This window comes from Rhinatrema bivittatum, chromosome 7, assembly GCF_901001135.1.
Source record: "Rhinatrema bivittatum chromosome 7, aRhiBiv1.1, whole genome shotgun sequence".
In the NCBI taxonomy this organism is placed as follows: Eukaryota; Metazoa; Chordata; class Amphibia; order Gymnophiona; family Rhinatrematidae; genus Rhinatrema; species Rhinatrema bivittatum.
The window spans coordinates 10957209-10981301 of NC_042621.1; the positions used below are offsets into that span (position 1 = coordinate 10957209).

The 24093-nt window shown below is 47.3% G+C and overlaps 1 non-coding gene across 1 annotated transcript; it reads left to right on the top strand.

The window, feature by feature from the left end:
- The first annotated feature begins 1176 nt into the window (after nucleotides 1–1176).
- Nucleotides 1177–1249, top strand: TRNAT-UGU. Its single transcript has one exon. It is a non-coding gene; the product is annotated as a tRNA-Thr (tRNA).
- Nucleotides 1250–24093: the final 22844 nt, after the last annotated feature.

The following is a 24093-nucleotide window of genomic DNA, read 5'->3' on the forward strand; positions in this document are numbered from 1 at the left end:
GGAGGAGGGAGAAGCGGAGGAGGGAGGAGCAGGGCAGGAGTGGTAGGAGGAGGAGTAGGAGTAAGGACAGAGACAGGAGTAGAGATAGGGAGGAGGGAAGGGATAGAAGGAGGCGGGGGGAAGGGGATAGGTAGGCGAGTGTGGTGAGATGAGACAGCAGGATAGGGATAGACAGAGGGGGGGGGGGGGGGGGGAGGAGGAGGAAGGGATGGGAGCAGAGGTGGGAATGAGAGGAGAAAAGAAACATGTGTCCGGAAGTGGAAGTGGCACCCCCGTTCATCTGGCAGCCGGGCAGCAGGGTGGACCTGTCTTCGTGCTTTAAAGTTCAGCGTTGAGGACAAAGACATGATCATCACTGGGCTCCTCGAAAACGACGGCATGTGGTTTGGGAACCAAACGGTGTGGCCAAGACATCCAGGGAAGCCAAGAGCCAGATCCTGCCACAGTGGAGTAAAAAGGACTAGAGAGCAGGTGGCTGGTCCACAGCTTGAGTAACATAATAGTGATGGCAAAAAATGACAATAGAACATAAGAAATGCCATACTGGGTCAGACCAAGAGTCCATCAAGCCCAGTATCCTGTTTCCAACAGAGGCCAATCCAAGTCACAAGTACCTGGCAAGTATCCAAACATTAGATAAATCACAAGCTGCTATTGCTTATTAATTACCGCAATAGCAATTTATGGAATTTTCCTCTAGGAACCTTTTTTAAACCCAGTTACACTAACTGCCGTAACCACATCCTCTGGCAGTGCATTCCGGAGATTAACTATGTGCTGAGTGAAAAATAATTTTCTTCAATTTGTTTTAAATGAGCCTACTTGCTAACTTCTTGGAGTGCCTCCAGCCCTTCTATTATCTGAGAGAGTAAATAACCGATTTACATTAACTTGTTCAAGTCCTTTCATGATTTTGTGGACTTCTATCATATCCCCCCTCAGTTGTCTTTTCTCCAAACTGATGAGCCCTAACTTCTTTAGACTTTCCTCATAGGGCAGCTGTTCCATGCCCCTTATCATTTTAGTTGCCCTTCTCTGCACTTCCTCTAGTGCAGCTATATCCTTTTTGAGATGTGGTGACTAGAACTACACGCAGTATTCAAAGTGTAGTCGTACCATGGAGTGATACAGAGGCATTATGACATCCTCTATTTTATTTGCCATTACTTTTAATAGGGCTCCATAGCTCAAGGGTTAGATTACTGGCCTTGTAAGCCAGAGGTCATGAGTTCAACTCCCAGTGGGGCCTTGTAATTTCTGCTGGCCACTGTTGGAAACAGGATGCTGGGCTTTGGTCTGACCCAGTATGGCATGTTCTTAATTACTAACATTCTGTTGGCTTTTTTTGATCACCACAGCACACTGAGCCGATGATTTCTATGTATTATCCACTATGATGCCTAGATCTCTTTCCTGGGTGGTAACTCCTAAGATAGAAGCTAACATTGTGTAACTACAGCATGCGTTATTTTTCCCTATGTGCATCACTTTGCACTTGTGCAAGTTAAATTTCATCTGCCATTTGGAAGCCCAATCTTCCAGTCTCGCAAGGTCCTCCTAAAATTCATCACAATCTGCTTGAGATTTAAGTACTCTGCATAATTTTGTGTCATCTGCAAATTTGAACACATCACTCGTCATACCCCTTTCCAGATCATTTATAAATATATTAAAAAGCACCTGTCCAAGTACAGCTCCCTGAGGAGTTTCCATGATTTTTTCTGGCACCGAAGTAAGGATCACCCCTGGATCCCTTTTTCAAATATCGGGGTTACATTGGCCATCTTCCAATCTTCAGGTACATTGGATGATTTTAATGATAGGTTACAAATTAATTGAAATATGTCTGAAATTTCATTTTTTAGTTCTTTCAGAACGCCGTCCTTCTACGGCCAGGAAGCTGGGCCTCTGTATAAAAGGCAGGGGCCAGCCACTTGTTCCCTGCCTTGGCAACAGGTCTCCACGATTGCTCGTGTACTCATTGCTCATTCCTGGTTCCTGTTCCTGTCTCCTGTTCCTGTCATTGTTCCTGGTTCCTGTTCCTGTGTGTTCCCTTGTCTGCTCCTCGTCTCTTCGGACTGATTCTCTGGTATTGACCCCTGCTTCACCTTGGACTATGCTCGGACTGATTCTCTGGTATTGACCCCTGCATCGCCTGGACTACGCTCAAACTGATTCTCTGGTATTGATCCCTATATCACCTGGACTACGCTTGGACTGATTCTCTGGTATTGACCCCTTTTTCACCTTGGACTACACTTGGACTGATTCTCTGGTATTGACTCCGCTTCGTCTGGACTACGTCTGATCCATCTCCTGGCTCTGACCTCTTCTTTGCTCCTGGTACTGTGCCTTCCTGCCACCTGCCCTGACTCCAACTTGCCTTGCACTCCCCTTGTCTCCTACAGACCTGGCTTCTCAGGCTTCGGCCTATCTTTACCTGGACGCCCCCACCTGCTCTTGATGGGAAAGAGCAAAAGCCCCAAGACAAGGTTACTGGCAGAGACAATTGAGGGGCCGGAGCAGTAGCGCCCAAGTTCAGGACTCCCACTGAACTTAGGCCCGGGATTTTCCCAGACGGACAGGACAAGACAGGAGGCAGTAGCCAGAAGCCCCACAATACAGGCATAGACCCGAATGCCTCAGTCTAAGGCGCTCCTCTGGAGTAAGGCATCCTCGACCCAGCTGCATGGGTTCTTCCATCTTGGTTGATGGCAGGACTCCGCTGGTTGCGGGCCCTGCTGCAGGTGGAGAACGGGAACGCTCCGCAGCAAGACGTCAGGGTGTCCGAACTTCATGGTGACGCTCCTGTTGTGCTGGTCAATGCAGACTGCCAGAGTATTAAGATCCTTTAAAGAGGAGGGTAACTCGCAGGCTGCGAGTTCATCCTTTAATTGAGATGAGAGACCATCCAAGTAAATGGCTCGAAGGCAATCTTCTTGCCAAGCCAATTCTGTGGCAAGGGTCCGAAATTCAATAGTGTAGTCATTAAGAGTCCACTGACTCTGCCTCAGATGTAGAAGACTGGTACTAGCTACAGCTTGCCTCCCTGGGTCTTTGAATGTCTGACGGAAGACAGTCACGAAATGCAATAGCTCTTGAAGAAGTGAGTCCGAATGTTCCCACAAGGGAGAAGCCCATGCCTGCACCTTGCCTTCCAAATGAGAGAGAATGAAGGTAACCTTTGTGAGTTCATTATGAAAGATGGAAGGCTGTAGAGCAAATTGCATATAGCACTGATTAATAAACCCTCTGCAGAGTCGAGAGTCCCCGTTGAAGTGAGTTGGAGCAGGTAGGGCCAACAGAGCCCTAGAGGGCGAGGGTGCGGATGGTGAGCGGGCTGGTGCAGGATTCGGTGCAGTAGTCAAAGCATGGGTAGCCAGTCGAGCATGGAGACGCTCAACGGAGGAGGCCAGTGCCTCTAGAAACCGCTGCTGGATCTACAGAGCCAGGCCCGGAATGGCCTGGAGGGCGGAAGGCTCTGCCAAGTTCATGGCCTTGGCAACCTGTTGCGCTGGTGGTGAATCCTTGGCCCGAGGTGGGGTTGACACAACCCGTAGGGCAAGCTCTATGGGTCCCCACTGTCGGGATGCGGAGCTGACTAGGAGACGGAGACCAACTGGAGCTTCACCAATACCAGCCCTCGTTCCCCGCAGGTTGAGCCCTTGGGTGCCAGGGCCGGCTGGCCTTAGGCGGTCCTCCATGTGACGACTCCTGGTAGATGAGACACAAGGATTGCCGAGGACCAGCAGAGGTATCAAGGGACCGGTGTAGGTCTGTACAAGGCAAGGATCTGGAGACCCGGGCACCAACAGGAACAGGGCAAGGACAGGGGGTGCCCAGGTAGAAGAAGGCCAAAGCCTAAGAGGCCAAGTCCAGGGAGATACTGAAGGAGTGGTCGAAGACAGGCTGGAGTCAGGGCAGGCAGCTGAGCAAGGCAAGATACAAAGTCCAACGTAGCAAGGGTCAAAGCCAGAGAGTCAGTCCAGAGCATAGTCCAACGTAGCAAGGGTCAAAACCAGAGAGTCAGTCCAGAGCGTAGTCCAGCGTAGCAAAGGTCAAAGCCATAGAGTCAGTCCAGAGCGTAGTCCAACGTAGCAAAGGTCAAAGCCAAAGAGTAAGTCCAGCAAGACAAGGAAGGAACCAAGGTACGGGTCAGGAGCAGGAACCAGGAACGGAGTCAGGATCAGGAACCAGGAACGAAGTCAGGATAAGGAACCAGGAACGATGGGCAACAAAGCACACGATCAAAAGTGGAGACCTGTTGCCAAGGCTAGTAACTAGTGGCAGGTCCTGCCTTATATACCAGGGCCTGATGATGTCATCATCCGGGTCCGTGGGCTAGTTTTCCGCCGCGGTCCCTTGAAATGTATGGGAAGCGCGTGCGCGCCTAAGCCAAGGTCCGCAAAAGGCCGGTCAACGGCATCTCCCCACAGGCCACGCGGGAAGACTCGCCGGGAGCTGAGGAGGTCCGCAGAGGAGTCAGGAACAGCCGAGGAGGCAGCAGGCGCTTGGGGGCGTAGGCAGCTGCCCACAGCCACGAGCGAAGATGGTCCGGGTCCGGGAGCAGTGCTGCAAGGGTGAGTAGGCCCGGACGCGCAACACAGGGGGTGATATTATTAAATGCTGAAAATTTACTGGTGGTTATATTGAATAACTCTGGGAAAGAGCGTAATGAAAGAGGAATGGTGGTGTCAGGAGGAGGGTCTGTGATGAATTCTGCCTGGATGGTTTTTTATGTTGGATTCAAAGCTCAAGGCAAAACCCTCAGGATCTAATTTTACTAAATGTATGGACACATTCACATTGCTTCCAGAAATGTGGAAGGTGAGTTTATAGAGTAGTTTAGACCTGTTATCTACAGTACTCAAAGGTGTTTTAAAATAATCTGTTTTAGCTTGCGTACCTTCCAATAAGGAATGCTTTATACTATTCTTCAGCAAAATGTCCTCACTGGAGGCTTAAGCCTTAATTTAAGTCTTCATAATGGAAGTGTAACACAAAACCGGTTAACAAACTGTCAAGCATGGGTTGCTTTCTTTTGTGGATTTTCCTTTTTTCCTCTTGGAAACCTAATTTCATATCAAATGTCAGCTTCCCATTCTTTGGAATAAAAAGTCTGTAGTGATTCTTTAGCAACCGAGCTAAACAGAAGAGTAAAATAAACCTTCAAGGACTGATGACTCATACGAGCAGCCCAGAACCAAGCGATATAATCGATCTGTTCTAAAAAAAATTTTGCAGACAAGGATGCTTTTCTTAACTAAACAGAATACCAGAGGCCAGCAATCTAGGAACGCCAGAGCTTAAATGAATATATTTGTGCTCCCCTACAAATTCTAACATTATTGGGTTACATTCAGATGAGGTTTGATGCTATCATTAGACTGCTTGTTAAGGGAGTCTCTATTTAGTGGACCCTTGGGCCGACCTGCTGGAGACTGGGAAAGGTGGTCAATGTCTCTAATGAATAGCAGGCCGGGAGGCAAATGTTCAGGCAGGACGTAGATGCTCTTCACCCTGGAAGCTGGTACTCCCCCGGGAGGAGCCCATAGGAGCCCAACCGCTGGGACTTAGGTGGCTTCACCCTTGAAAGCCGAAGCCCCCCTGGGAGGAGCCCGGGGGGGCCCGGCTGCTGGGACTTAGGCAGGTTGTGGATCAGGACAGGTAACTGGAACCAGATTAGGACAGTAGCAAGAGGCTTCAGCAATGACACATGGAACACGTCATGTATGCGCATGGAGGAGGGTAAGCGCAGACGGTAGGAGACTGCTCCCACTCGTTCGGCAATTCGAAAAGGCCCACAGAATTTCGGAGCTAGTCTTCTAGACGGAATACGTAGCTGTAGATTTCTGGTGCTAAGCCAGACACGGTCTCCTGGGAGGAAGATGGGTGCTGGCTGACGATGCTTATCTGCCCACTTCTTGGTGGACAGGGAGGCTTTATGGATCTTTTCCTGGGTAGAGATCCACAAGGAACGAAGCTGGCGAGCTGAGAGTTGCACTGCCGGGAGTGCACTAGGTTCAGGCGAAGGTAGGGGCAGACGAAGTTGCTTCCCATAAACAACAAGGAATGGCGAACTTCCAGTAGCAGCATGCGTGTGATTATTATACGAGAACTCCACCCACAGGAGTAACTTAGCTCAATTATCTTGTCGTTCGTTCACGAAGGCATGAAGAAAAGTCTTCAAGGTTCGATTGGTTCGTTCCGTTTGCCCATTACTTTGAGGATGGAACGCTGACGAAAGACTAAGTTGCACATTGAAGCGTTTGCATAGGGCTTTCCAATAACGAGCTGTAAACTGTGGTCCTCAATCGGAGACTATATCCTGCGGGAGACCGTGAAGTCTAAAGATATGCCGGGCGAACAGGCCGGGCGAACAGGCCGGCCAGGTCAGGTGCAGAAGGTAGCTTAGGCAAAGGGAGAAAGTGCGCCATCTTGGAAAATTGGTCCACGGTTACCCAAATGACCGAATTACCTCCTGAGGCAGGAAGGTCCACGACAAAATCGGTGGAGATGTGTGTCCAAGGCTCCACCAAGATGGGCAGTGGTTGCAACAGGCCCCTGGGCTTCCCGATGAGCGGCTTTTGAACAGCACAGGTAGGGCATGAGACCACAAAAGCTTGAACGTCTTATCTCACCGTTGGCCACCAGTAGAACCGGTTAGTCTAAAGTCCCTTTCCAACCAGCATGGCCCCCAGTGAGGGAGTCATGGGCCCAAGCGAGAACTGCTCTCCGGGAGCGACGTGGAATGACAGTCTTCCCTTGGGAGGACACTGAGGTTGCAGCAAGACTTACTTTTTCAGGGTCCAAGATATATTGGGGTGTATCAGGAGTCTCTTCGACCTCAGAGGAGCGCGAGAGCGCATCAGCTCGAACGTTCTTCAAGCCGGGTCGGTAGTGTAACGTAAAGTCAAACCGGTCAAAAAACAGCGACCACTGGGCTTGTCTTGGATTCAAGCTTTGGGCTTGCTTCAAAAATGCTAGGTTTTTGTGATCGGTGTAAATCGTAACCGGATGGTTGGCTCTTTCCAACCACTGTCTCCATTCCTCCAGGGCAAGTTTCACGGCTAGCAACTCTTTGTCACCAACACAGTAGTTGCTCTCTGCCGGGGAGAATTTCCTTGAGAAATATGAACAGGGCAACAGCTGTCCAGAATCAGAGTACTGACTCAGTACAGCCCCCAGGGCCACATTGGAGGCATCAACTTCCACCACGAAGGGCCGGCTGGGATCCGGATGACGAAGGCAGGTGTCTAACAAGAAGGCTTCTTTAAGGGCCTCAAAGGCTTGACAGGCGGAAGAAGGCCAATCCATCGCGTTAGCCCCCTTTTGGGTGAGGGCAGTTAACGGGGCCACAATACGAGAGTAAATGGGAATAAAGTGATGGTAGAAATTGGAAAAGCCGAGGAAGCTTTTCAACGCTTTAAGACCCCTTGGCCGGGGCCAATTCTTAATAGCCGCCACTTTCTCAGGATCCATTCGAAAGCCAGCTGCAGAGACTATGTAGCCTAGGAACGGCAGGGACGTCTTCTCGAAGCTACATTTTTCCATGCTCCCTAAGTATATGGAGCACTTGACGGACATGCTGATGGTGTAATGACAGATCCTGGGAGTAGATTAACACATCGTCGAGGTAAACAATTACGCAGGTGTTCAGAAGGTCCCGCAACACCTCATTCATCAGGTGCTGGAACACCGCCGGGTCATTACATTAGCCGAAAGGCATCACGAGGTACTCGTAATGCCCGTCTCGGGTATTAAACGAGGTTTTCCACTTATCTCCGGGACAGATTCTGACTAAATTGTATGCTCCTCGCAAGTCCAACTTTGTGAAAATCTTCGCTCCTTGAAGCCAATCAAGGAGCTCCGGCATAAACGGGAACGGTAGCGGTCTCGCTTGGTAATAGAATTTAGGCCTCGATAGTCTATGTACGGCCTCAGTGAGCCGTCTTTCTTGCTGACAAAAAAGAAACCTGCCCCTGTAGGCGACTTGGACGGGCGGATAAAGCCCTTGGCCAGATTCTCCGCAAAGTACTCGGACATGGCCCGAGTCTCAGGTATGGATAAGGGATAAACCCTTCCTCGAGGGGGCATAGTACCAGGTAGCAAGTCTATAGCACAGTCATACGGAAGATGCTGCGGAAGGATCTCCGCCTTGGTCTTGGAGAATACATCCATAAAGTCCTCATAAGATGCAGGAGGACCCACGGTAGAGTGCATCAAGGGAAGTGCGGGAGTCTTAGGCACTTTCATACAATTAGCTAGGCAAAAAGGACTCCATTTGACAATCTGTAGTGTATCCCACTGAATTGTGGGTGAGTGTTTCTGTAACCATGGCAACCCTAGCACCACAGGGTAGACAGCCTTCTCCAACACTAGGAAGGCTATCTCCTCCAAATGGATCGCCCCGGTACGGACCGTAATGGGTGCTGTGGACATCTGGACAGGTCCTGGAAGAAACGTCCTCTGGATAGAGGTAATTCGTAACGGGACCTCCCATCTATGCGTAGGGATACGCAACTGGGAGACTAAGTCCTGCAGGATGAAATTACCGCCGGCTCCGGAATCCAGGAACGCCATCGTCTCAAAGGAGCCTCCGGGATATTCCAAGGTAACAGGAACAGTACATTGAGGAGCTGTAGCACAGCCTAGGAGGAGCTCCTCCCGACCTCCTAGGCTTTGGCGTTTTCCGCACGCTCCTGGCAGCGTGCCAAGAAGTGGCCCTTCTGGCCACAATACAACCACAACTTCAACGAACGGTGACATTGCCTTTCTTCAGCAGAAAGCGGGGCCCGTCCCAGCTGCATATGTTCGCAGGTGGGAGCGTCTGGACAAGAAATCTTGGACGAGGGCACAGGTCTCGGCCCACGAGCCGGACTATGGCGAGAGGAGCGTTGCTCCTTGGCCTGTTGTTGTAGGTGGCGGTCAATGCGGGCAGCCATCTCAATCAAGGCGTTGAGGTCCTCCGGCAGATCTCGAGCAGCAATTTCATCCTTTATGCGTCCGGAGAGGCCTTCCAGGAAGATGGCCTTAAGACTACCATCTTGCCACCTACTTCTTGGGCTAAAGTCCGAAACTCCATTGCATAATGTGCCAAGGAGCGAGCCCTCTGACGAAGTTGCAGCAGATCAGACGTAGCAGTGGCTACTTGGGCGGGCTCATCAAAGGCCTGGCGAAAGTTCGTGATGAACAGTTGTAAGTCCGTTAGCGAAGAATCATTGTTTTCCCAGAGGGGAGAAGCCCAGATTAAGGCTTTCCCATCAAGCAGGGACAGGATATATGCCACTTTCACCGCATCCAAGGGAAACTGCCGGGGCAACAGGGAGAACCGTATAAAACATTGGTTCAAAAAGCCACGGCAGGTCTTTAAATCCCCAGCGTAATGAGAGGGTGCGGGCAGTTGGGTCACTGACGAGTCTTGGTCCTCGAGTGCTGGTTCTGGGGCAGACGAGGCTCTGGCTTCCAACCGGGCCGTCAACTCCCCTACCGAACCGGTAAGGACCTCAAGGTACTGTTGTTGATACTGCAGCTGCTGGGCCAACCCTGGCAGGTCCAAGGGAACAAGCGCATCCGCCAAGTCCATGGCCTTGCAATCTGTTATGGGAGTCTGTTTAGTGGACCCTTGGGCCGACCTGCTGGAGACTGGGAAAGGTGGTCAATGTCTCTAATGAATAGCAGGCAGGGAGGCAGATGTTCAGGCGGGACGTAGATGCTCTTCACCCTGGAAGCTGGTACTCCCCCAGGAGGAGCCCGTAGGAGCCCAACCGCTGGGACTTAGGTGGCTTCACCCTTGGAAGCCGAAGCCCCCCCCCGGGAGGAGCCCGTAGAGGCCCGGCTGCTGGGACTTAGGCAGGTTGTAGATCAGGACAGGTAACTGGAACCAGATTAGGACAGTAGCAATACTGTAAATGGGCTCGGGTTCTGGAACCAGGCAGGAACTGTAGCAAGATTCAGGTACTGGAACCAGGCAAGAACTGTAGCAGGATTTGGGTACTGGAACCAGGCAGGAACTGTAGTGGGATTCGGGTACTGGAACCAAGCAGGTACTGTAGCAGGCAGGCAGGAACCAGGCAGGTACTGTAGCAGGCAAGCAGGAACCAGGCAGGAACTGTAGCAGGATTCGGGTACTGGAACCAAGCAGGTACTGTAGCAGGCAGGCAGGAACCAGGCAGGTACTGTAGCAAGCAAGCAGGAACCAAGCAGGTACTGTAGCAGGATTCGGGTACTGGAACCAAGCAGGTACTGTAGCAGGCAGGCAGGAACCAAGCAGGTACTGTAGCAGGCAGGCAGGAACCAAGCAGGTACTGTAGCAGGCAGGCAGGAACCAGGCAGGAACTGTAGCAGGATTCGGGTACTGGAACCAAGCAGGTACTGTAGCAGGCAGGCAGGAACCAGGCAGGTACTGTAGCAAGCAAGCAGGAACCAGGCAGGTACTGTAGCAAGCAAGCAGGAACCAAACAGGTACTGTAGCAGGCAAGCAGGAACCAGGCAGGAACTGTAGCAGGATTCGGGTACTGGAACCAAGCAGGTACTGTAGCAGGCAGGCAGGAACCAGGCAGGTACTGTAGCAGGCAGGCAGGAACCAAGCAGGTACTGTAGCAGGCAAGCAGGAACCAGGCAGGAACTGTAGCAGGATTCGGGTACTGGAACCAAGCAGGTACTGTAGCAGGCAGGCAGGAACCAGGCAGGTACTGTAGCAGGATTCGGGTACTGGAACCAAGCAGGTACTGTAGCAGGATTCGGGTACTGGAACCAAGCAGGTACTGTAGCAGGCAGGCAGGAACCAAGCAGGTACTGTAGCAGGATTCGGGTACTGGAACCAAGCAGGTACTGTAGCAGGCAGGCAGGCAGGAACCAGGCAGGTACTGTAGCAGGCAAGCAGGAACCAAGCAGGTACTGTAGCAGGATTCGGGTACTGGAACCAAGCAGGTACTGTAGCAGGCAGGCAGGAACCAAGCAGGTACTGTAGCAGGAACGGAGCGACGAAGCAAAGCGAGTCACTCCGGAGCATAGCGCAACAGGAAACCGGGAGGCTAACCCGTTGCAAGGCAAAGACTGGATGCCCGCGGCCGGCTTATCAAGGCCGCGGCGTCTGACGTCAGGAGTTGGGCGGAGTCACCACTGGCGGGAAACGGCCTAGAAAAGCGCCCAAGTGGCGCGTGCGTGCGCCTAGGAGCCGGGCATCCACGGGAGGGCTCGCAGCGGCGCAGCCCCAGCGGGGACGCCACCAACCAGGCCGCAAACCAGGCCTCTGGAAGCGGGAGCAGGTCTGGGAGCCCGGAGGTAAGGGCCTGGCCGCGGTGCTCGCGGCCAGAACCGCGACACTGTTGATATTTATTTAGCACTGAAAAAGCCATTTTCTTTATGTTACAATATGAGCATGTATTTATTTTACTGGACAGAAGAACCTTGGTATGGGATTGGACGTTCTTTACACTTGTAACTTGACAGTAAGAGGAGGAAAGACTTCAGCTTAAATGTACAGCTTTCCAGACTGTGTGTGGCGACACGTTAGTGTGCTGCCTGCAGTGTGCAGGTGTGTCGCGCAAGCCAGGTCAACTCCGAGGTGAGTTTGGGCTTTTTTTTTCCTAGCGATTCACTTTTTTCTTTCTCAGTTCATGGGTTGCTTATTATTGGGCAATTTTTGCTGTCAATCGCGTTTTTTTGGGCTTGGTGGGTGGGACTTGAGCCCAGCTGTCCCCGTCATTGGCTGCTGCTGCCGATGAGGCCTGACCACGAGGAGAACTGAGTGCAAGCAACGGTGTCTGGTGATCATGGAAGGTGTTATGCACGACGGCAGGCTTGAACGCTGAGGGGAGTGAAGCACTTAACTGGCAACAATCAAAAAGAAGAGGTACATGAGTGTGGGGGCCAGACATGTGCTGGGGGAGGGAGAGATATTAGTGTGTGGGGGCCAGACATGTGTTGGGGGAGGGGGAGATATTAGTGTGTGGGGGCCAGATATGTGTTGGGGGAGATATTAGTATGTGGGGGCCGGACATGTGCTGGGGGGGGGGGGAGATATGAGTGTGTGTGGGCCAGACATGTGCTGCGGGGGAGAGAGATGAGTGTGTGGGGGACAGACGTGCTGGGGGGGGGGGGGAGATATTAGTGTGTGGGGGCCAGACGTGCTGCGGGGAGAGAGATGAGTGTGTGGGGGACAGATGTGCTTGGGGGGGGGGGAGAGTGGGGGGGACAGACAATTTGTTTTATTATTGTTACTCAAATTATAACAATACCATTAATCTTGGAATATTATATATTTTTAATATAAATGAAAGGTTTTCATGAGATAGGTTGTGTCGTGAAACATTTTATTTATCTATGTATTTAAGGAAACATAAATTGTCAAAATACGTTTCGTTCGTTTAATCTTTAACCTCTGGTTTGCTAGTAGACTGAATTACTGTGTCGTGAAATTATGTTTGTCTAAAAAGTGTGTCACCAACATGAAAAGTTTGGAAAGCTCTGTACTAGCGAGATCTTATTAAAGCCCCACTTGAGAGAGGCAGCACTGGAAAGCTGCAGAAATGGATGTGCAACCATTGCTACTGGGAACTGTGCAGGCCTTACAGGAACACCTGTATCCCTGTGGCGCATTTGCTGAAGAAACCAAACACCTGCCATATGCAGCAGCCCTCTAATCTGAAAGGCAGCAAGGGAGAGTGCCTCTTATCAGTGAATCTTTCCGTGGTGGTATTACCAAATATATCCAGGGTTTCAAAACAGCGCACCCTCCCTCCTCCTTTGCCGGGGGCAGGGCCCAAGCATTGTGCCGTGGACCCTGTGGTTTAAAGCGTGTTATTCAGGCCCCTGCCGGCATGGGAGGAGGGAAGAGAGAGAGGACATGTTAGAGGAGCTCCAAGGTGGCAGTCCTTCTCCCATTTTCAGATGAGAGGAGCCGGTGAATGAGGGGTTTACGGGTGGAGGGTAGCTTGAGCCATTGCCTGCCACCAATGCCTGCCGACTGAAATTTGTTTGGTGGGGCCATGGCCCCTGTAGACCCCCCTGCCCCATTCTGATGTCTATGTTAATTGTCAGCTAGACAGCATACCTGCCGGAGGTATGCTTAGGAATGGCACCAGCAGACCAAAGCTAGCACCATTGTTAGTTTCTTCCATACAAAATGGTGGCATGGGCCTGGGTCAACAATGGCATGGCACGAAGAAAAAGAAATCTATGGTATGAGAGCTCAGGGCTGGGGGTATCAGAGGAAAGGCTGGGGAGGGGTTTTTCCTTACATAAGTCTCAGCCAAATCCTTCCCACCATCTAAACGTGAGGAGGCTTTAACCAAAACATGGTATCCTTTTATCGACAAGTTTCCCCAAGTGATAAAGGATACCATAGCCTCTTGGCGACTTTCATCTGGACAGTCACTTAGTTTCTCGTTCCTCTTTTCTTTTTGTTATGAAAAGGCAGTGGGACTAATCCTGATTCTACTCATGTTTTTAGCCCTTGTCTGCCTCACTCTTTACTCTTTTAAACTCCTTTCATCTAATTGGGATGGTTTGGGGGGACGGTAGGGGTAGGGATGGGATAAGGAAAGGGTTTATGGAGTGGTTTTATGCATAATGTTCACTTATTTCTATATGGTTTGTTACTTATGGAAAACATTATTGTGTCTGTAATTCGCTGTAATTTTTTGAAAACCCAATAAATAGATGAGGAAAAAAAAATCTACCTCATAGGTTTGATTTTTAAAGTTGAATTTCCAAAATGTTCCATGTGTAAAAAAATTAGCATATCCAGGTGTAAGCAGCCTCTACTCATGTGAAACCCCCCTTCCAAGTGTTGTATTTCGGACATTAAAGCGTGGGCCCTTGGTCGCTGTAAGAGATGGCACCTCCCACAGGGCGGGGTGCTATGGGGACTTGTAGCAATAGGCTAGCTCAAGACAGAGATGGACACAGAGAATTAGCTGTATTGTACTGCAACGTAGATGGTGACCCGAGTAACGGGTGATGATTGCAGCCAGAAGATGAGGAACCAGATGGCAATGTTCCGTCTGTAGGTTGCAGGGTGGAAAAAGCAGTTCCACAGTCTCACCAGGTCTCAAGAGGGAGATGGGTCCGGTAGTGGTCTGCGAAGCGGGGTAGGCTGAGAATCCAAGCTTAGATGGAGAAGCCAATAGATCAGTAGTGGTCTGCGGTGCGAGGTAGGTCGAGAATCTATGGAGAGAGAAATGAGACAATGCAAAGACAGAACTGGAGCGGCAGTACTCACTCTGAAGCTGGTAGTTGAAGAGGAAGGGAACCTCCGAGGAGTGGAGGTCCCGGACAAACAAGACCCCCAGAGGAGTGGGTACCGTAGGCATCCTGGTAATGGGTAGGCAACCCCGAAGGGAAGGTAGGAGCATGGCAAGGCCCCCGGGGAGCGGGTACCTTAGGCGTCCTAGTTGGTAGGAGGTAACCCTGGAGGGTAAGGAGGAGCGAGGCAAGGCCCCTGTGGAGCGGGTACCTAAGTCGTCCTGGAGCGAGCATACACAGAGTGGGAGTGTCTAGTAACATGGAGAGATCAGCATGGAGGATTCCTTGCTAACTCGTAAAAGGAATCATGAGCGGAGATTAAATACCAGAGCTAGTGACTTCATGCGGTGGGGATGCCCCCGAGGTTCCCGTCATGATACACATAAAGGACGGGGTGTGACCTAGGTGACTCCTGGAGAAAGATGTTGAATGCAATTGCCCATGCCGGGCCAAGGATGCCAGAGGGTTCGGTGAGGAGAAGTGGAGGCAGCCATCTTTCCAAAATGAACTGAGTCAGGTAGAAAATGTAAGCAATAGAGGGCACAGCTGTCTGCGGCTGACGGGCGCAACACCAAGGGAGATGGAGGTTAAAGAGCATGCTACCATTTAAGTGAATTGCAGCAGGAAAAAAAAGAGGAAAATGCAGCTATGTAACATGAGCCACCAGACCAGGAAACCCAGAATGAGATTGAAAAGGTTGCCAGACCCCTTACTGTGAAGGTGCTTAAATGCCTATTGAATAGATGAGTCAGAGTCTCAGGTAGGGGATTTGCATGTCACAGCCCTCTGGACTACTGTTGGTAACTGGCAGTGAAATATCACTTTAAATCAACAGAACTATGAAGGAAAAGTCTTACATTGGAAAATTCTGAATGAGAGAGGGATTTATGAGAAAAATCAGTCCTAGGAAGCAAACAGATTCTCACCCTGACTAATAAGGGGAGTCAGACCCTTGGGTACCCAGTTCTTAGACAACAGAAAAAAGGCCAGGCAGGATGGAAAAATGTGCATACATTCTCTGTCCATGGTCCTGCCTGGGTCTTGGCCTTTTGGCTAACAGAAGGTGACCCATCCAGGCTGCGTAATAGCGAATGACTGGCCATGAGCTTAACAGAACTAAAATCACTGAAAGCTGAGACTGCAGAGGACCTGAATCACTGAATACTAAACAAGCCATGTGCCTAGTAGAGCTGTAAACCCAAGCCAGGTAGAGCCCTCCTACCAAGGGAGAGGAACCAAAGGACAGCAGCAGATCTGGGGGAAGGAGGGTGTGGACCCCAGCAGCAGATTGAGCAATCCCCCAAGAGGAAGGGGTCCAAGCAGCAGATCAAGAAGTGACTATGGGTCCCCCTTGAGCAAAGGGTCCCCAGTGGCTGGTAGAGCAGTCCTCCAGGAGGGTGTGGATCCCAGTGGTAGATTGAGTGGTCCCCCAGGAGGGTATGGAACCCGGCGGCAGAGGAAGTGGTCCAAGCGGCAGATCGGGAGGTGACTCTGGGTCCCCCTTGAGCTAAGGAACCCCAGTGATAGGTCAAGTGGTCCACCAGGAGGGTGTGGATCCCAGTGGTAGATCAAGTGGTCCCCCAGGAGAGCATGGACCCCAGCAGCATTCCAGCAGGCAGGGTTGGGTCCCCCAGGAGGGTGTGGACCCTAGGATTGGCTTGGATCTTTCATTGGAGCGGATGCAGCACCGAGGAGATGGCAGAGGTTTACATACAATGGACCCCCCAGGCCCACACTGCCCACCAGTCCAGTTGCATCTTTCAACATGGATGTGACTTGGGAAAAAAAAGGGGGAGGATAATAATAAAAAATACTTGATTGAGCAGGAACTCAAGAGGTCCCTTCTATTCTATATGGTGGTATACTGTGGGGGCCAACAACCCCAAATTGCCAAATATTAAATGTTCTTGCTACCTTGTGGAAATGTATATAGTTGTGTGGCCTGAGACTATTAACCACAAATAGATGTGTGCTGCTTGACATCCTATTAGAGATTTACATAGTCATGTAGAAATGTATATACTTATATAGTCTAATAAACCTGCATATATTTGTATATTCTGCCAGCCTTGTTCACAGTCCTATTTGTTTTCCTGGGGCAAAGGGAGGGAAATCCTACCCACTATCATCTTCTTCCCCAGGTGGAGGCACCAGGCGCCAAGAACGTGTGGACCAACGGAGTCTGCCCTAAGGGGGGGTTCCCGCCAGGTTGGTCCAGGACCCAGGAACGCCCTACGAGGTAAGTGGTCAAGGGGGGGGGGGGGGGCATTACACATGTATTCCGTATTTTACAAGAGTCCAAAATACGCATGTGAAAAAGAGGTGGTCTAAGGGCATTCCTAGGTGGCGCCAACACTTATGTACGCAAGTAGCTACTTTAAAAGGCACTTATGTGCACGCATCTCTCAACTTACTCGCTTAATTTTACACCTAATTATCTATCGTGGATGATAATAAATGCATGTAGTGTGCAGTACTGACGAGGTGGGAGGTCTGGGTGAACTGAGGGGAATTCAAGATGAAGAAGCAGGAGGGTCTCCATGAGTTGCAGAAGGATTGGGCATGTTATAAAATACCCCTAATTATACGGTTTACTTTAATTTCGTGCGTAAAATGTACGCACGTATATTTTTAAAATAGGTGGGTAAAGTATGTGTGTTCAATGCATTACATGCTTTCATTCACATGTAAGTCTGCATATGTATTTTATAAACTTTGTGCATATATCATACACGCGTGTTATAAAATACTATAGTAAATATAAATATGGCCACATACACTTGCATATGCTGCTGCACGCAGTTGTTTGAAAGTTATCCTCCCTGCCCTGGGTAAAAAGTTATCTTCCTCATGGTAAAAAGAAATATTTTAAGTAGATTATTTATGCATGGACAGACAGATGACAAGATGCATAGCAAAAAATTAAAACAAAGAATATGAAGTCAGTATGCAGTTTGCTCATTAAAAAGATTGCATATTTCTCGTTTGCACCTTCTCTAGGTAGGCAAAGTACAGTAAACAAAATATTGAAAAATAGGATGACAAAGGGAAGGACATTTTTTTTGCAGATTAAATGAGAACTTTTACTCAGAACTGCATGTCTTCCCTAAACTGTAATTTAAAAACATTACTTTAAGAAAATCAATTATGTGCACCACATTAAATTGCAAAATGACTAATGATGTAACAGAAATGAATTACTTTAATGCAATTGTCTTGGAATTTAAATTGAGCACCATGTGTTCAGACTTTATTAAACTTTTTTTTAAATTTTCATCTGTCACTCATCACTTATCACACTCTAGCAGGGACAGGCATACCAGTAGGGACCCAGAAGGGACCTAGTAGACATATTAGTCCCAGAGCAAAATGGATCATTTGCAGGCACAATAATTCTTCTGTTGATCTAAAAGGAGATTATCTGAAGATGATGACAGATGTGAGGTTTCAAAACCAAATGCCTGTCCCTTGTTTTTTTTTTTTATTTAAATTTTATTGAAGTCTATACCAACATCACAAACATGTACAAACTCATGTAATAAATGGTTTTGCAGCATAAGCTAGATAATATAATAACCCTACAAGTTTTCCCCTCCCTAACCTCCCTCCCCCCCTTTGATCATCCAACAGCCTTTGATCATTGCAAATAACCACCAACTTCCAATATTAGATCTTGTACTTAACTCTGGCCGGTGGAGTCATTTGGTTTTAAGAACATAAGAAATTGCCTTGCTGGGTCAGCCCAGCATCCTGTTTCCAACAGAGGCCAAAACCAGCCCACAAGAATCTGGCAATTACCCAAACACCAAGAAGATCCCATGCTACTGATGCAATTAATAGCAGTAGCTATTCCTTAAGTAAACTTGATTAATAGCAGTTAATGGACTTCTCCTCCAAGATCTTATCCAAACCTTTTTTGAACTCAGCTACACTAACTGCACTTACCACATCCTCTGGCAACAAATTCCAGAGCTTAATTGTGCGTTGAGTGAAAAAGAATTTTCTCTGATTAGTCTTAAATGTGCCATATGCTAACTTCATGGAATGCCCACTATTCCTTCTATTATCTGAAAGTGTAAATAACCGATTCACATCTACTCGTTCAAGACCTCTCATGATCTTAAACACCTCTATCATATCCCCTCTCAGCCATCTCTTCTCCAAGCTGAACAGCCCTAACCTCTTCAGCCTTTCCTTAAAGGGGAGCTGTTCCATCCCCTATATCATTTTGGTAGCCCTTCTCTGTACCTTCTCCATCACAACTATATCTTTTTTGAGATGCGGCGACCAGAATTGTACACAGTATTCACGGTGTGGTCTCACCATGGTGCGATACAGAGGCATTATGACATTTTTCGTTTTATTAACCATTCCCTTCCTAATAATTCCTAGCATACTTTTTGCCTTTTTGACTGCTGCAGCACACTGAGCTGACGATTTTAAAGTATTATCTACGATGATGCCTAGATCTTTTTCCTGGGTGGTAGCTCCTAATATGGAACCTAACATCGTGTAACTACAGTAAGGGTTATTTTTCCTTATATGCAACACCTTGCACTTGTCCACATTAAATTTCATCTGCCATTTGGATGCCCAATCTTCAAGTCTTGCAAGGTCCTCCTGTAATGTATCACAATCCGCTTGTGATTTAATTTCTCTGAATAATTTTGTATCATCTGCAAATTTGATAACCTCACTCATCGTATTCCTTTCCAGATCATTTATGTATATCAAAAAGCACTGGTCCAAGTACAGATCCCTGAGGCACTCCACTGTTTATCCTTTTCCACTGAGAAAATTGACCATTTAATCCTACTCTCTGTTTTCTGTCTTTTAACCAGTTTGTAATCCAGAAAAGGACATCGCCTCCTATCCCATGACTTTTTAGTTTTCTTAGAAGCCTCTCATGAGGGACTTTGTCAAATGCCTTCTGAAAATCCAAATATACTACATCTACTGGTTCACCTTTATCCACATGTTTATTAACCCCTTCAAAAAAATGAAGCAGATTTGTTAGGCAAGACTTCCCTTGGGTAAATCCATGTTGACTGTGTTCCATTAAACCATGTCTTTGTATGTGCTCTATGATTTTGATCTTGAGAATAGTTTCCACTATTTTTCCCAGCACTAAAGTCAGGCTCACTGGTCTATAGCTACCCAGATCGCCCCTGGAGTCCTTTTTAAATATGGGGTTACATTGGCCACTCTCCAGTCTTCAGGTCCAGTGGATAATTTTAATGATAGGTTACAAATTTTAACTAATAGATCTGAAATTTCATTTTTTAGTTCCTTCAGTACCCTAGGATGCATACCATCCGGTCCAGGTGATTTGCTACTCTTTAGTTTGTCAATCTGGCCTACTACATCTTCCAGGTTCACAGTGATTTGGTTCAGTTTGTTTGACTCATCACCCTTGAAACCCATCTCCGGAACTGGTATCTCCCCAACATCCTCATTAGTAAACATGGAAGCAAAGAATTCATTTAATCTTTCTGCAATGGCTTTATGTTCCTTAAGAGCTCCCTCGGTCATCTAATGGTCCGACTCCCTCACAGGTTTCTTGTTTCTTCGCCATCCAACATTCATATGGCTGCTATATTTTAGCAAGCCTGTCTAAGGTATCTTGCAGAATTGCTGTCAATTTGCCCAAATAGTGGATGGTAGCCAGTTTCCGTATAAACTCTGCGGTTCCTGGGCATAGTTCCTGTTTCCAGGCAGTAGCGATCACCATACGAGTTGCAATGATTATCTCTGTAGCTTAATGTCTGCTGATATTTATTGAGATCCTGGACGGGGAATGTCAAACAACATTTTAGATCTTTGGCAACCTGGCAGCCCACTATTTCTGATATTACCTGAAAAACGGAATCCCAAAGGTTAGAATCAGCAGGACACGTCCACCATATATGAAGTAGTGTACCCTCATACCCACACTTTCTCCAACATTGATTAGGAATAATAGGATATATCATATGTAGCCAAGAAGGTGTAAAATATCAGTGGTATAATAAAATGTAGCTATTTTCCATAAGTGCTGCTGATATGGAGCTCGTTTGATAAAAATATAACACAAATCCCATTCCTCTTCCTCTAATTCTTCCCCCAAATCAAATTCCAAACCCCAGATATGCATAGGGGTTTCTCTCAGATCTCCCAACAGATAAAGATATAATTTAGATATCAGTTTTTGATGCTTATGAGTTGAAAAACATAAGCCTTCAAACAATGATTTTTCTAGTTGGGAGTTGTGACAATATGAGGGGAAGTCATATAATGGGTTAGCTGTAGGTATGCATAGATATCATCTTTTGGTAAGATACATCTTTCTTGAAGCTTACCAAAGCTCACCATTTGGCTCTGCTCCCATAATTGGCCTAAGACTCTTATTCCCAATTTATGCCAATGGTGGAAACTCCCTGGGGTAAGCCCTTGCATGAAATCCTTATTTTTACATATTGGCATACCCACTTACAAGGTCTGTTTGCCTATGAGTACCCCTTTCCATCTATCCCAGACTCTAATAGTATGTGTGGTGTATGGTGAGACATTTAGTCTAACTCTATTATTTTGAGATAGCTAGACCTGACCTGCCAGGGGTACATTATTTGCCAATGCCTGCTCTATATTTACCCATTGATTCACGTGCTCTGTTGAATGCCAGTCTATTATAGCTTTTAGTTGGGCCGCTAGGTAATATTTTTTGATGTCTGGGACTTCCAGTCCTCCCTGTTTTTGGCTGATAGAGAACCCTCTGAGAAATCCATGGGGGCCTTCGTCTCCATATGAAATAAAAAATTCGTTTCTGGACCAGTTTCAAAAAATGCCTCATGTAATTCAGGCAGGGTCTGAAAGAGATACAATAATCTGGCTAAAATATCCATTTTTATAGTTGCTATCCTGCCCATCCAGGACAAGTTAAAGTTGTTCCATACATCTAAGTCCAGGAATAGCTTATTTGCTAGAGGTTTAAAATTTAGAGAAAATAAATCTATCCCTTGGGCCATTCAGATTTACTCCTAGATATCGTATGGCATTGCGAGCCCGTTTGAAAGAAAATTGGGCCTATAACTCCTTTTGGCATGGATCCGACAACCAAATCAGTAATATTTATGATTTTTCAATGCTGATTTTGAAGCCAGAGACTTTGCCATAGGGATTTAGTTCCGATATTAGTAAGGGAAGAGAATGCAAAGGGTCGCTTATAGTAAATAGTATATCATCAGCGAACATAGGTATTTTGTAGGGAGTACCACCTACTCCTATTCCCTTGATAGCCTGGTTGCCCCTTAATCCTGCCTCGTTCCTTTCCCTACTGTGAAAGTACGTGAGTAGCCTCTATTGACTTTAATGGACACTTCTGATGTGGTGTAAAGTTGTCGAATCCATCTAATAAAATTGGTTTCCAGCAGGTATTTCTCCAGCACCCAAAATAAAAAAGCCCAATGTACTCGGTCGAATGCTTTTTCAGCATTGACTGACATCAAAGTAGATGGTATTTTATTTGTCTGGGCAAACCAGATTAAAATGAGGACCCTCCATACATTATCCACTGCCATACGACCAGGTGTAGAACCTGACTGGTCCGTGTGAACGGGATTGGACATTAGCGTCCCCAAGTGGTTAGCCAGGATCTTTGCTAATAATTTTAGGTCTATATTGAGAAGGGAGTTGGGCCGATACCATCCACACATAGTGGTACCTTTTCCCGGTTTGGGAAGGACAGTAATGCCTGAGATGTTTGTATGTGGGGCTAAAGAGGATCCCTCCAACAGAGAATTGAAAGCATTAGCCAGCAAAGGAGCCACCTGATCTATAAATGATTTATAGAATTTGCCCGTAAAGCCATCGAGGCCAGGGTCTTTGCCCATTTTCAGCTCCTTAGTAGCTTGTGACACTTCTGAAATCATAATTTCCTTGTTCAAAAATTCCCTCTGTCTCTTGTCTGGGCAGGGTAGGCTCAAGGTATATAAGTAACTGTCCACCTCTGTCAGTGAGATTGATGTGTCTGTCTGATATAATTCAGTGTAAAATTGTACAAATCTCTCTCAAATTTGAGTGGTTTTATATATATATATATAGTCTCCTTTTTTATCCTTAAGCTTGAGAATTTGAGCAGAGACCCTTTGTTTTTTGATAGACTGTGCTAATAACTTCCTTGCTTTGTTCCCACCCTCGAAATGACGTTGTTTAACCAGGTCTAAATGGTACGAAATTTCAGATAGATTTAAGTTCTGCAGTTCCAGGTGCGCTGCATATAATTTTTGTAGATCAATTAAGTTCTTGAATGTTTTATGTTTATGTTCTAGAATGCTTATTTGTGTTTCAAGTTTGCATCTTTGCTGACCTTTAATTCTTTTCTTGTAGGAGGCTCGTGCTATCAAATGGTCCTTCCAAAGTGACACCACAGAGACTTCACCATTATCGTTCATCTGCACGTATTCCATAATTACTTGCTGTATCTGTTGGTGGAATGCCTTATCTTGTAATAAAAAATCATTACAGCGCCAATAACGCTTCCCTGTGTCAACTTGTGGTAATTTAATATCACAGGTTATAGATGCATGATCTGACCATGAAGTAATTCCTATAGATGTAGCTGAGATCCTTGGGACTCCCCGCCCACAATGAGATAATCCCCATTTATGGTTTCTCTAACTGAGCCGAAGGCCCTGATAAAATACCGTGTGGTCCACATTAGGGCCATAAACATTCACCAAAATGTATTTTCCCTGGGGTGTATGCATTTGCAAGATTAAATATCATCCTCCCTCATCCTGTTTTAAAATATGGAAATTTGCACATACCTTACTGGAAACCATAATTCCTATCCCTCCATATTTATTAGTGATAGTAGATGCTAAATAGACATAGAAACATAGAAATGAAACATAGAAATGACGGCAGAAGAAGACCAAATGGCCCATCCAGTCTGCCCAGCAAGCTTCGCACTTTTTTTTTTCCTCTCATACTTATCTGTTACTCTTGGCTCTTAGTAACCTTTTGGTTCTATTTCCCTTCTACCCCCACCATTAATGTAGAGAGCAGTGTTGGAACTGCATCTAAGTGAAATATCTAGCTTAATTAATTAGGGGTAGTAACTGCCACAATAAACAAGCTATACCCATGCTTGTTTGCTTACCCAGACTATGTAATTCAGTCCTTGTTGGTTGTTGTCTGTATATAGATCCACTTTTCTTCATTCCCCCTGCCGTTGAAGCAGAGAGTTATGTTGGATATGCATTGAAAGTGAAGTATCAGACTTTCTCCCCTGCCGTTGAAGCAGAGAGCTATGCTGTTGAAAGTGAAGTATCAGGCTTTCTCCCCTGCCATTGAAGCAGAGAGCTATGCTGTTGAAAGTGAAGTATCAGGCTTATTTGGTTTGGGGTAGTAACCGCCGTAACAAGCAAGCTACTCCCCACTTTTTTGTGAATGGAAATCCTTTTTTCCACATTTCCTCTTGCCGTTGAAGCTTAGAGCAATGTTGGAGTCGCATTAACCGTGTGTATGTTTATTGAATAAGGGTATTATCTCTAGGCAGTAGCCGTCATTCCTGCGAGCCACCCACTCTTCATTCACGTCCTCTAGACTTTATGGATCCACAGTGTTTATCTCACGCCCCTTTGAAGTCCTTCACAGTTCTGGTCTTCACCACTTCCTCCGGAAGGGCATTCCAGGCATCCACTACCCTCTCCGTGAAGAAATATTTCCTGACATTGGTTCTGAGTCTTCCTCCCTGGAGCTTCAACTCGTGACCCCTGGTTCTGCTGATTTTTTTCCGACGGAAAAGGTTGTCTTTGGATCATTAAAACCTTTGAAGTATCTGAAAGTATCATATCACCTCTG